This window comes from Eretmochelys imbricata, chromosome 5 (genome assembly GCF_965152235.1).
Source record: "Eretmochelys imbricata isolate rEreImb1 chromosome 5, rEreImb1.hap1, whole genome shotgun sequence".
Lineage (NCBI taxonomy): Eukaryota > Metazoa > Chordata > Testudines > Cheloniidae > Eretmochelys > Eretmochelys imbricata.
In genome coordinates, this window is record NC_135576.1 from 118,905,611 (window position 1) to 118,918,550 (window position 12,940).

At 47.3% G+C, this 12,940-nt stretch overlaps 1 protein-coding gene across 2 annotated transcripts in view; it reads left to right on the top strand.

The window, feature by feature from the left end:
- The first annotated feature begins 1,640 nt into the window (after positions 1 to 1,640).
- The window catches only part of ACO1 (aconitase 1), a 46,444-nt gene continuing 35,144 nt past the window's right edge, over positions 1,641 to 12,940 (top strand). For both annotated transcript variants that reach the window (XM_077817749.1, XM_077817750.1), the window contains exon 1: positions 1,641 to 1,773. The gene's annotated coding sequence lies outside the window, so the exon portion shown is untranslated. The remainder of the gene's footprint in view (positions 1,774 to 12,940) is intronic.

Here is a 12,940-nt window from a genome sequence, read left to right on the forward strand (position 1 = left end):
GAACCAAAAATGGGTCTCAGAAATATTGCCATCTATTTAGCTATAAAAACAAAATATACACTTGCTGTGTAAAATTCCTCATGAACTAACCACACACACTGTCAGCCTGATTCTGCAAGCACTTCCATATGTGAGAAAATCTATTCTTGTGGGTAGTTCTATCAAGTTCATTGGGACTCTGGCCATACATAATGTCACTCACAAGTATGAGAGTCTGGAAAATCAGGCCCCAATATACATTGCATAATCTGAAGGGGGTAAAACACCATCGGTATCATAGCAATGTTCAAGTAAAGAAATGATTTTAGTAAACATAGGGACTGGCTGTATTGTACCTACTCAGGCAAAGCTTCCATAGAAGTCAGTGGGAGATCTGTGTGAGTAAGGACTGCAGAATTTGATCCACAAGTTTAAGACAGAAAGAAAAGTGAATGGGGTGAGGGGCTATTTTTAAAAATGGAGAATAAGGCCCTGATCCTTTAGCTGTTTATGTGCTAGAGGCCCACTGCACCCCACACAGAGCTTGACAGGACAGGACAGAACAGGACATGAGCACCGGAGTTTGCCAGCATAGGGGCCAAATGGCAAACAACCAACTTATAAAGTCAGAAAACTGAAGGTTAAGGTTCCCAGAGCAACCTGAAGTTAGCCCCACTCATAGCACATTCTGTGAGATCAGGTGGCTGTATTCTAGAAAGTGACTCTATGGTAATGGCATTGTGACATTAAATTTGACCAGCTTGTAGGTAACAAGATGTGTTTTCCAAGAGCCAGCCTTGCAAACTCACCCTGGGCTCCGAGTTAAGCTGTGTGGGTGGGTGGGGGGGCTATCTTTCTCATGTGTGGTCACTCAAAAGAAAGGTTCTGAAGGCCAAATTGGGCTTTCAGCGACACCTGTGCAAGGCCCCTCTTCAAATCAGCAACACCTGCTGTCCCAGCACAAGTGCCTTCAAAACCTGGGTAAGTTGGCTGAGCTGGTAGGTAAAAGCCTAAGCCATTTCCCTTTGGTAAACAGGGGCTGTGTGAGGTGTAAGAGCTGAGAGACCATTCATCCGGAACCCCCTTTGGTTAGTGCAGAAGTGCACCCTGAATTGCTTTTGGTTAGTTGCATGGTTTCTGGGATTGTCCCCCCTGAGGAATCCTAGTGCAGCCCTATGGCCTGTGTTACACAAGTCGCTGGGGAGATCAGTGGAGTGTTTCTAACCTGCCGGGTGTGAGTGGGGGTGTCACACAATACAGTGTGTGTGTGGGGGGGAGGTGTGTGGAGGGTAGGGGGCACTGAAATTTTGTATTACAGTAAAGTAAGATGTCTCTGCCCCACTCCCTTACCCGTCTGCACTCTCTCAACACACACCAACCATCATCTGGGCTGCTCCTCGCCAGGGCTACCTCTTCTGTCTTTGCAGAGTAAATGTCAATAGGGGGATGGGGGGACGGGACGGGACCCCACAGCCCCTGAAAGGCAGGGCAGATGAGCTGACCTTGAAGCCGCCGGCCTGTGCCCCCCAGGCGCTGGGAGGGGTACGCTTGGGGTCTGGCCCCTGGCGCCGCTCAGGAGTTGGCTGCGGGCGGGAGAAGGGAGCCCTTGGCAAGGGCAAGCAGCTGACGCTGGTTCCCACACCTCCGCCCTCGCAGCAGGGGAGGAGCCTGGCCGGAGCGAGCGAGGCAGGCAGGCAGGCGGCGGCGGCGGCGGCTACTGCCCCAGGTTCCCCCCGGCCGGCCGGGCGTCTCTCCGTCCCGTCCCCGCGGGCCGGCCCGCAGCGCGCTGCACGGGTGAGTCCGGGCGCGGCCGCCGGCGGAACCGGCCCCCGGCCTACCCCGGGGGCCGCAGGATCCGCTCCTTGGGGGTCCCCAGCTGACCCGTGCTGGCTCCTGCCCGAAACGGGCTTAAATTGGATCCAGCGGGGCTCTGCCTCTCCCCGCGCTTTTCATCTGCAGTTCTGGGGGCTCCCGCAGGGAGAGGGGGCTGGACCCGCTGGCTGGGGCCCGGGGGTTGCCTCCTGCTTGCGCCGCAGGGCCGGGGATGAGAGAAGTGTGCTGGTTAAAATGAACCCTCGTGTTTTGCACAGGCCTCTCCTCTCCCGGCGATCCGGGCAGGGGGTGTCCCTGGCTGGACAGTCTTTGCAAATTTGTATCCTTCCTCCTCCCTTCCTGGGGTCCCCCCCCCCCACTACCCTGTTTGTCAGTCTGAGCAGCGTTTCCTTTTGCTTTTATAACCGGGGGCGTGCAGCGTTGGTCTTGCTGATCTCTTCCGTCTTTCTCACCCCCGCCCCTTGTGTGAGTTTCAGTCTCGTGAATTTTCTTGTAATGCCCCCTTGAGAAGGGAGGACAAAACTCCTAGGCCCCTTTGAGGGAAGGCTGGTCACATGAGCTCTAGTCTCCAGCTCTGGCAGGGATCAGTGTTTTTAAGTCAAATTGCTGCCATGGAGGGGTGTCTCCCAGAAATAGAGGCAAAGGTCTGTGGCCTTCTCTTGCTTGCTGCTTCCTTCCCCCAGGAAAAAAACAGGTGATACTTCAAATCCATAAAATAGGAGTGGCCGGGATTTTAATTTAACTGGCTGTAATCACACAGGCTCCAATTATCTGCTGTCACGCTGGTGTAAATCCAGAGTAACTCCATTGACTTCTTTGGTGTTTCTGGGGTGACTGCATAGTTCGCTCTTCCTATTCCAAGTGAAACAGATCTCCAAATTAGCAGGACTTCTAGTTATTAGTGGGTGATCCTGCCACTTTTTCAGGGTACAACACAAATATAAAATATTGTAACTTTAAAAATATTGAGAATTTAACTCTGGGTTCTACATTTTATATATATTATTAAATATTAAAAGCCACTGTATATACATATACTTGAAAAGCTCCCTGTTTTAACTGAAGTCAAATTATATCTTACCCATGCAATATATCTACACAAAGACCTAGTCTTGCACACTGATCCATGCAGGCAGACCTCTGCATCCATATGGAATCTCTGTGACCTCAGCCCAGCTCCACACAGATGGACCCTTCCGCTCATATGCGGCCCCACTGAAGTCAGTGAGGCTGTGCAGGGGCCTGCCTGCATGGATCAGCTTGCAGAATCGTGGCCAAAGACCGCGTGTTTGCAGTAGCAGAAAGAGCTCTGCTGATATCCCTGATGATGACATGCAAGCAAACAAAACTGCTATGGTGAGTTCAAGGTTCCATGTAGGGGATGGGAAAAGAGACAATTAACGCTTAATAAAATCAGGGAAAAGAAAGAGTGTGCTGAGTACCCCTTTAAATGTAACTTTTAATTCTTTATTGTTCATTATAAGCGATTCAGCCTTGTCTCTTATTACTCTGTGTTTGTATTAAGGTAGTGCAAGAGGTTCCAAATGAGATCAAGGCTTTATTGTGTTAGGTGCTATATGTTCACATAGTAGGAGTGTGTCTGTCTGACGAAAAGCTTACAGTCTAAAGAGCCAAGACAAAGGGTGAGAGGGAAATGGAGGCATAGAGAAGCGACCCAGCTGGTCAGTGGCAGAGCCAAGAATAGAGCCTGTATCTCCTGAGTCCCAGCCCAGTGCCTTGTCCAGTGACTGGATCATGCTGCTTTTGCATTAGAAACATTAGTTTCCATGTTTAGAGTAATTAGTTCTAGCAGGTTTCACAAAATGGTGGTAAAGCCATATCCTTGGCATTGGTGCAGCTGCATCAGTGCCTTGCTTCCATAAAACAGTGCACTGCTTGCTGCTTTGCTACTGATGGTCAAGGCTGTAGTGTAGACACAGAACAGACACTCTTACCACCTTGTCGGCTAATCCTGCCTGGAATTTTCCTAATGGAGACAATATGCCCGGCTCCTGAGTCGGGAGGAGTTACATCTAGGAGAGAAAAAAGAAAAGGAGTACTTGTGGCACCTTAGAGACTAACCAATTTATTTGAGCATAAGCTTTCGTGAGCTGCAGCTCACTTCATCGGATGCATACTGTCAGGAGAGAGTCCCCATCTCCATCCAGGTTTTGGCTGTTGCATGAGGCTATGATTCATGTTAGATTTGAGAGAGAAGCATGAAGCTATCAGTGGAGTGGCAGTTGTACTCTGAGACCTCGGTCTCTGTGCTAACAGCTTAGAGGTGGTGCACGGATCACAGGAGGAAAGGGGAGGGAGACTCTGACGGTGGTATTAGTTAAGTACCAGCGAGGAGCGAGGAGCTGTGCAAGACGCACAATGAAGAGTCCTTGTTTCGAAGGGCTTACAATGCTAATAAGTCAATGTGATTTGAATTAGTACATCAGGGTCTCTGGGCCAGACCCCTCCCTGATGAAAAGGGCCCCGTTCTCTTCTACAGCGTTCAAGTGAAGGATGGCCTCCACTGTTTAGCGTAATTGCACCACTTGAACATTTCTCTCTCCTCTTTCTTTGGCTGAAAACAACTGAATTCGCTCATGAGTTTGCTCCTGTGGAATTGCCCAGGAGTGCTGACCTTCTAGTATTGTCAAGAGAGAATTTAGCATTTGTTATGGGGGAGGATAGGAAACACCCCCAGATTGCATGGCCTCAGATCAGTGAACTAGCTGGGGTTCTGCCTCCCTCAACTTTTGGGTCCTTAATCACAATATGGGTTCGAGGAGATCTGCAAAACCCCTGTATGTGTTTAGCTCCCTACTCTGCATAGCAGCGGGGCTCCTTCAGGTGACAATGTGCCTCTACTCGCTACTCTCTCACCAAGGGAGAGGTTTGCTTTGCAATGAGCCGCCCCAGGCAGGATAATGCCAACTCCCTCCCAAGCCAAAGATTATGAAAGCTTTTAGTTTTGGCTACTAGTCCTAGTTAGCCCTCTGGCCTCTCTGTCATTCTCTCGCCCGTCCCCTGTTGACCTTTCCCCTGAGCAATCCATTCCTCCCTTATATCTTAATAAGGTTTGTGGTAGGGGTAAAAGGCTGAGACATTCAAAATAACTACATAAAAGCTCAAGAGAAAACAGTGTTTATGTAAAAGCAGCACAGAGACCTTTGTCAAACAGCTGCTAATGCAGAAACCTGCTGTGGGATTTCACTAAATGACTGCTGTGGGTGGTTGTGGTGGCTTTTGGGGGCCAGAGGGTAGCAATCCCACTTAAGGTCATTAAGGAGGGACAACGTGGGGACGGACCCTCTTCACTCCACTGCCTGAGGCAGCAGAAGGCTGCGAAGGAATCTTCAGACCCCTCTGCTCCGTCTGCCTCTGCTGGAGGGACATTTTCAGGGTCCCGCCCTCTGGTTTGGCCTCAAGGCACTGTTTGGATCAGAATCTCTCATCTAAGCACTTGCCTTCTGCTTACACAAACAGAAAGGGAGTTCCAGCTTCCTAGGCGCCGGACTCCCAAGATGTTCTGACTCTGCCTCCACCTACATGCCTGCGTATCCCTTTGGATCGCACCCGAGCGGCTCAGATGGCAGGTAATGACGGAGGCCTTGCAGGTGTGTGGATAAAGCAGCCCAATTGTGGGTCTGTCCCATGGAATGGGAGAGAAGTAAAAGACTGAAGGATTTAAATTTTCTTCTGATCAGTCTTCCTCCCTCCCCAATGCATTATTCTGTCCTGTCTTGAGGCCTCATCCCTTTTCTGAAATAGATCAGAAATTTGCTAGCTGCTGCACTTGTCTTCGACTCCTGCAGAGAGAAGTGTGCGCTCCTCACGCTGCAAACACACAGCTCCTCCCATTAGCACTGATATGCAGAAAACCACACAGCTGGATTTCTACTTTATAGAAAGAGGGGAGCTTGGTTAAAACTAGTCCACACTCCATATTAAACAATCTGCTGCCTTGTGCCTGGTCATTAGAAAGGGACCTGTAGCAAGGGGATACAGTGATTGGATTTAGGGCAAAGGTCAGAGCTGCTGCTGCCATCTGGGTAAAAGGCATGGCTTTAATTTTCAGTGTTGCCGTTCTTTCACTCTCTAAGAATATTTACCCCAGAAATGCAGGGGTGTTTAATGTTACTTCCTTGGGACTTCTTTCCCTGTAACGAAAAAGGTAGTTACAGAATGTCTTTATTTTTAACAAGGACACTTGCTGCATAAGCAAAGTTACAGTGTTTCTTTAACTTTTATGCCTTGGTAGGCATTTTGTTTAGGGATTTCATTAACTCCTGTAAAACCAACTTCTGTTCGAAGGGCTTTCTTTGAAAAGACCATAGATGGTGTGTGTGTGTCTTGCATCTCTGAATTATCAATCAAAACAAAAGCTAAGCCACAAAAGCCTTTTGGGCTATCACTTGTATAGTATCAATTTGTGTGTGCGGTGCGAGGAAGGATGGTGAGTGAATTAGTGTGGGGAAGTGTGCATCTGGGAGGGGAGTGACTTGATGGAGTGGAAAGCAGATGTTCAGATTCATCCACCACGGGACTTTGTGTCACTTTGCTAGCTCTGATCATGTTGGATAACAAGTTGAGTGAACTTCATAACACGTAACACTTGACAACCGCTGTCAAGCCGGAGGCACACACCTGTCCTCATCAAAGACTGGATTCACCTGCTTTGAGCTTCCTTTCTAGCAGAAAGTTATACCATTGTTTGGCAACTCATCTAAGCTCCTGTGGCTGGAATTTTCTGAGACTACCTTGAGTTGATTGCTCACACTTTCAACTGCAGAATTTGCACAAGAAACCCACAAATGTGAACTGCGATTGGATGGGGGGTAAAATAATCCCCCTGCATATTTTAAGTGATAAGATGAGATGATGAGGTGTACAAACTAAAACAATAAGAAATAGCCACCTAATTGCTTGCACAGTGCACTGAAAATGTAGTCCAGAGTGGCTCTGTATTATATTTATATTATTACATTGATGTAAGAGGGGCCATCCAAGGTTTTAGGTCAGACATGTTATCAATTAGAAAAGACAAATTCTCTCTAGAGCAAATGATCTATATACATTGCGATCGGGAGCCTGGAGCCCAATTCGTGTTGTTGTGGTACACTGTTAATTTAAAGCAGTGATTTTCAAACTGCGGGTCGCAATCCAGTACTGGATTGCGGAATGTAAGGCACTGGGTCTCGGCGGCTCTGGTCAGCACTGCTGACCAGGCCATTAAAAGTCCAGTCGGCGGTGCTGCCCGGCTAAGGCAGGCTAGTCCCTACCTGTTCTGACATTGTGCTGTGTCCCGGAAGCAGACAGCAGCAGGTCTGGCTCCTAGGCGCGGGGGCCACGGGTCTCCGCGCCCTGCCCCAAGCACCGGCTCCACGCTCCCATTGGTTGGGAACCGGCCAATGGGAGCTGGGGTGGGGGTGCCCGCAGGCAAGAGCCGTGCAGAGCCGCTTGCGCGCCTCCGCCTAGGAGCCAGACTTGTTGCTGGTCGCTTCCGGGGCGTGGTGCGATCCGTGGTGCCAGGACAGGCAGGAAGCCTGCCTTAACACTCCCGCTGTGCTGCTGACTGGGAGCCGCCTGAGGTAAACCTGCACCCCAACTCCATGCCCCAATCTCCTGCCCCAGTCCTGAGCCCCCAAACCCAGACCCCCTTCCTGCACCCCGACCCCTAATCCCTGGCCCCACCCCAGAGCCTGCACCCCCAGCCCAGAGCCCTGACCCCCGTCCCAGCCCAAAGCCCCCTCCCACACCCTGAACCCCTCATTCCTGGCCCCACCCCGCAGCCCTCACCCCTGCACTCCAACCCTCTGCCTGAGCCCTGAGCCCCTCCCACACACCAAACTCCTCATCCCCAGCTCCACTGGGTCACGGGCATCGACAATTTTCTTCAGCTGGGTCTGCAGAAAAAAGTTTGAAAACCACTGATTTAAAGCACTAATATTGAAAATGGATCCCTTAAGTTTTCACACATGTCGTGCTATCAAGTCCCTTTACGCTTTGCTGCATTTTATTGCAAGTGCAGGTGGTCCCAGCTGTGCCATTGCTTTATGCCAGCAAAATGTTTGTTCAGTTGCCAAATTGTCAGTGGCCTCTTCTTTGTCTCCTTCTCCAGTGTGTACGTTCTTAAAGCTGCTCTGTTTTTCCAGGCTTCTGTAATGCATTGCACTGAAACCACTGTACTAAATGGACTCATTTACAGCGATACCACAAGCCTGTCTGTTTCTTATATAGTGGGTTTATGTGAAATAAATAGAGCAAATGGTAACTAGAAAGGGGTTTTCTTTCTCTAAACAGAATCAATGTCTTTACTATAATAGTGCCTTTGCTTATACACTCCTCTAGGTATACGGGAATGGAAAGGTAGAAAATACATTGTAAAACAAGGCTTGTCCTGGCCCTAAATAATATCACAGGCACTGAACTTTACCCAGATATCTTTAGCTTTGATTCCATGTAGTGTATATTGCAGGGGCTGGAACTGTCCTGTTTGGATGATTAAAGTAGTTAAGCGTAAATCTAAAATATTGGTCCACCATGCATTGTCCTTTTTCAAAATAATAAAGCTGTTTTCATGTCAGTGATTCCATACTATACATGGACTCTTTAGTAAGTAAAATATTTATCGATATATTTTTATGATTGGCTAGAGACAGCTTCTGTCTTCCTTTGGCTAATCCATAGTTTGGATGAACCCATGGATGGTGCATTAAGACAGGAGGTATTCTCAAGGGAACAAAGGGAGAAGTTAAGTGCTCAAATCATGCTAAAATTGCAGCTGGACAGGAAATCCCTCGCTCGTGTATCTTTTGATTTCCAGGGTTAACAGGGCTAGAGATGGTGCCTGTGCCAAACCACCTGATCTTAAATCTCTTTGAACTTTGGTGAAGATTGGAACCAGCTTTGCATATGTCCTCTCAGGCCCATATCTAATCAGAATGTGAGAGATGGAAAAGAGACTGCTTTTAGAGGTTTCCTGTAGATTTTAGTCTCATCTATTTCCCCATCCTCTCTGCCTTTCCTTTGGAAGGGGAGCTGTATGCATTAGACAAATTAATGGCCGGGTCGTGCCCTTGAGTTGTACATGCTGGTTATTTATATCAGTGGGATTTGTGCCCAATATTGTCCTGAGAGAGCTTTAATTTAGTAGTCTGGCATTCTGCTCCAATGCCTTTTGGATTAAATGCAGAGGAGCAGCAGCCCGCAACGCAGATGAGTAAAGGTTTTGAGTGTGTGTGCGCTGTAATGTTTTTTGACAATTTTAATAGTTAAAATGAGGGGTAATAGGCAGCTTGGGGAGTTGGTAATGTGATTCAAAACCTTCTGCCTTGAAGGGATGGTTTGAATCCAGCATGGAGCGTTAGTGACAGAGAGATTTTTTGTTTTTGTTTGGTTTTTTACTCTCTGAAGCCTGTTCTGGTGGCTCCTGTGAGACAAGCTGGCAGTTATTTAGATGTGTGGAGAGATGCTCAAAAAATGGCTCCCGTCCAAATGTTTGAGGTAACCTTGAAGTCATTTAAAACACAACAAAATATAAGACACCTTTGCAGAGAGAATCATAGAAATATAGGGCTGGAAAGGATGTCGAGAAATCAAGTCCAGTCCCCTCTACTGAGGCAGAACCAAGTAAACCTAGACCCTCCCTGCAGGTGTTTGTCCAACTTGTGTTTAAAAGCTTCCAATAATAGGGACTCCACAAACTCCCTTGGAAGCCTATTCCAGAGTTTAACTACCCTTAGTTACAAAGTTTTTCCTAATATCTAACCTAAATCTCCCTTCCTGTAGATTAAGCCCATTACTACTTGTCCTACCTTCAGTGGATATGGAGATCAGTTAATCACTGTCCACTTTATAACCGCCTTTAATAGATTGCAAAACTGTTATCAGGTCCCCCCTCAATCTTCCTTTCTCAGGACTAAATATACCCAGCTTTTTTAACCTTCCCTCATCAGTCAGGTTTTTCTGAATCTTTTATGGTTTTTGTTGCTCTTCTCTGGACTCTTTCCAAGTTGCCCATATCTCTCCTAAATTGTGGTGCCCAGAACCGGACACAGTACTTCAGCTGGGACCTCACCAGTGCTGAGTAGAGTGGGACAGTTACCTCCTGTATCTTGCATATGCCACTCCTGTTAATAGACCCCAGAATCATATTAGCCTTTTTTGCAGCTGCATCACACTGACGACTCTCGTTCAGTTTGTGATCCACTATAACCCCCAGATCCTGTTCAGTAGTACGACCACTGAGACAGTTATTCCTCATTGTGCAGTTGATTTTTCCTTTTGAAGTAAAATACTTTGCACTTGTGTTTATTGACGTTCATCTTGTTGCATTCAGACCAATTCTCCAATTTGTCAACATCATTTTGAATTTTAAACCTGTCCCTCAAATTGCTTGCAAACCACCCCCCCCCACACTTGGTGTTATCTGCAAATTTTATGAGCATACGCTCTACTCCAGTATCCAAGTCATTAATGAGGCCAGGGACTGGATAGACATGGAGACTTGAGTATCCTAGTGGCCCTAGAGTTGATCCTTTCACATCAGTTAGCATTAAATTGCATTGATGGGACAGTGCCGTGAACCTTGTGCTGCTTCTGCCTATTCTGTACCTGCTCTGTAGATTGATAGGGCGTTTTTGTCTCCACACCTGCTATTTAGATTGAGCTTTTCAGGTCTGGCATTGTCTACTGCTCTGTGCTTTGTACAGCACAGTGGGGCCCTCTTCTTGGTTGGTCCTTTGTCACTATCGTAAAAAACGTGATCAATAATAACCTGGAATCTTTCACCAGCACAATTCCCCCACCCCACCAGTTTCCCATGCACGTGGATCTTGGAAGTAAAATATTCTAGGCAACAATACTTTTGCTACAGAGCAAAGCAGTTGAGTGGGATTCTGTGTGGTCCTTTAAAAACCAAATACTTTTGTTGCCATTAACGTGAAGTTGCTACTGGAAGGGATTAGAAGAGGCAGCAGATAAATCCTGTGAGAGAACCTGTTATAGTTCTGCTTTGCCATGTTGATTTTCACTGTTAGGATGTTCTGGCTTCAGCAATATGTGGTGTAGTGTAATGCACTGAACTGATGCCGAGGGCTGCCTCGTGGGTTACTCCACCATATGTAGCAGAGAGTAAAACGGCATATTCTTTCCTCTCCCCCTCACCCATCATTTTCTTAAGATACTTCCACCAAATCCAGCAAACTCGCAACTCCAAGAACACACCAGACATAGTGGGCTTAGAATCATAGAATATCAGGGTTGGAAGGGACCCCTGAAGGTCATCTAGTCCAACCCCCTGCTCGAAGCAGGACCAATTCCCAGTTAAATCATCCCAGCCAGGGCTTTGTCAAGCCTGACCTTAAAAACTTCCAAGGAAGGAGATTCCACCACCTCCCTAGGCAACGCATTCCAGTGTTTCACCACCCTCTTAGTGAAAAAGTTTTTCCTAATATCCAATCTAAACCTCCCCCACTGCAACTTGAAGCCATTACTCCTCGTTCTGTCATCTGCTACCATTGAGAACAGTCTAGAGCCATCCTCTTTGGAACCCCCTTTCAGGTAGTTGAAAGCAGCTATCAAATCCCCCCTCATTCTTCTCTTCTGCAGGCTAAACAATCCCAGCTCCCTCAGCCTCTCCTCATAAGTCATGTGTTCTAGACCCCTAATCATTTTTGTTGCCCTTCGCTGAACTCTCTCCAATTTATCCACATCCTTCTTGTAGTGTGGGGCCCAAAACTGGACACAGTACTCCAGATGAGGCCTCACCAATGTCGAATAGAGGGGGACGATCACGTCCCTCGATCTGCTCGCTATGCCCCTACTTATATATCCCAAAATGCCATTGGCCTTCTTGGCAACAAGGGCACACTGCTGACTCATATCCAGCTTCTCGTCCACTGTCACCCCTAGGTCCTTTTCCGCAGAACTGCTTGATGCTCTGTCTCTCACTGATTCAATTCCATTGACTTCAGTGGAGTTACTCTTCCTCACTCACACTGGTGAATGTGAGAGGGGAATCTAGGTGCCAGAATCACCAGAGAGCACCAGCTGGCTTGTAAAACATATGTCTTGTATGGTATTGAAATAAAACTGTATGGGAAAAGATCTGCTAGCCCCCCTTCCCACCCTTCAGCACTGGTCTAAGGTCCTGTGAAGTCACTCGGGGTATGTCTACACTGCAGTTGGAAGTGTGACTGCAGTACATTGAGACAGACCCAAGCTAGCTTTGATCAAGCTAGCTCAGATACCAGTGGCAGTGAAGCTGTGGCCGCGTGGACTTCAGTACTGTCTGTATAAGCCCACTGCATCCGATGAAGTGAGCTGTAGCTCACGAAAGCTTATGCTCAAATAAATTGGTTAGTCTCTAAGGTGCCACAAGTCCTCCTTTTCTTTCTTCAAACTACTCAGTCATCTAGCCTGTGCTGTCATGGCTTCATTGCTGTTGGTAATCTAGCTCTTGTATGTCTAAACATGCTGCAAACACACCTCAATTACAGCTCAGTCCGGGAGAGCATAGCTTTATTGAATTGAACGAGTCTCTTGATGCAGTAAGATCTGGGAATGCTGCTGACTTTTTCCCCCTTTAATAATAATAAAAAAACCCGAATAGTTGCGGTGTTAGTCACTTAGGTATGTTGTCTCAAAGCATGTGAGTAACCCATTAGTAGTAACTTCATGAGAGATGTGAATATAACCCCTTTGTTGCTGGAGAAACTCACACTCCTCCCACCTGGGGGTTGCCTGATTTTGTGGGAGATTAATAATATTGTTTAAATAAATATGGGTTATAGGATCACAAGTTAATCTGATCAGAACACAATAAGGTCCCAGAATCAGGCTACACAGAATTTGCAGGGACCCTTGGGATGTCTGACAAGGAAACTCACACTGAGAACAAAAGGCAGCTTTAAGCCTTTTATTGAGATAATTGGAACAGTAATGGAATATTAATCAAATCAGCCAATTACAAAAGCAGCAACATTGTTCTAGAAGTATATGTGGTATTATATACTAGAAAGGTTTCTCGATTAATGTACTCACACCCTTCCTTGAGAACCTGGTGATCAGCCTTGCCTCTGGCATGCCAAGAGAGTTGGATGGTTCAGGTTCCTCAAGTCTTGAGTGAGAG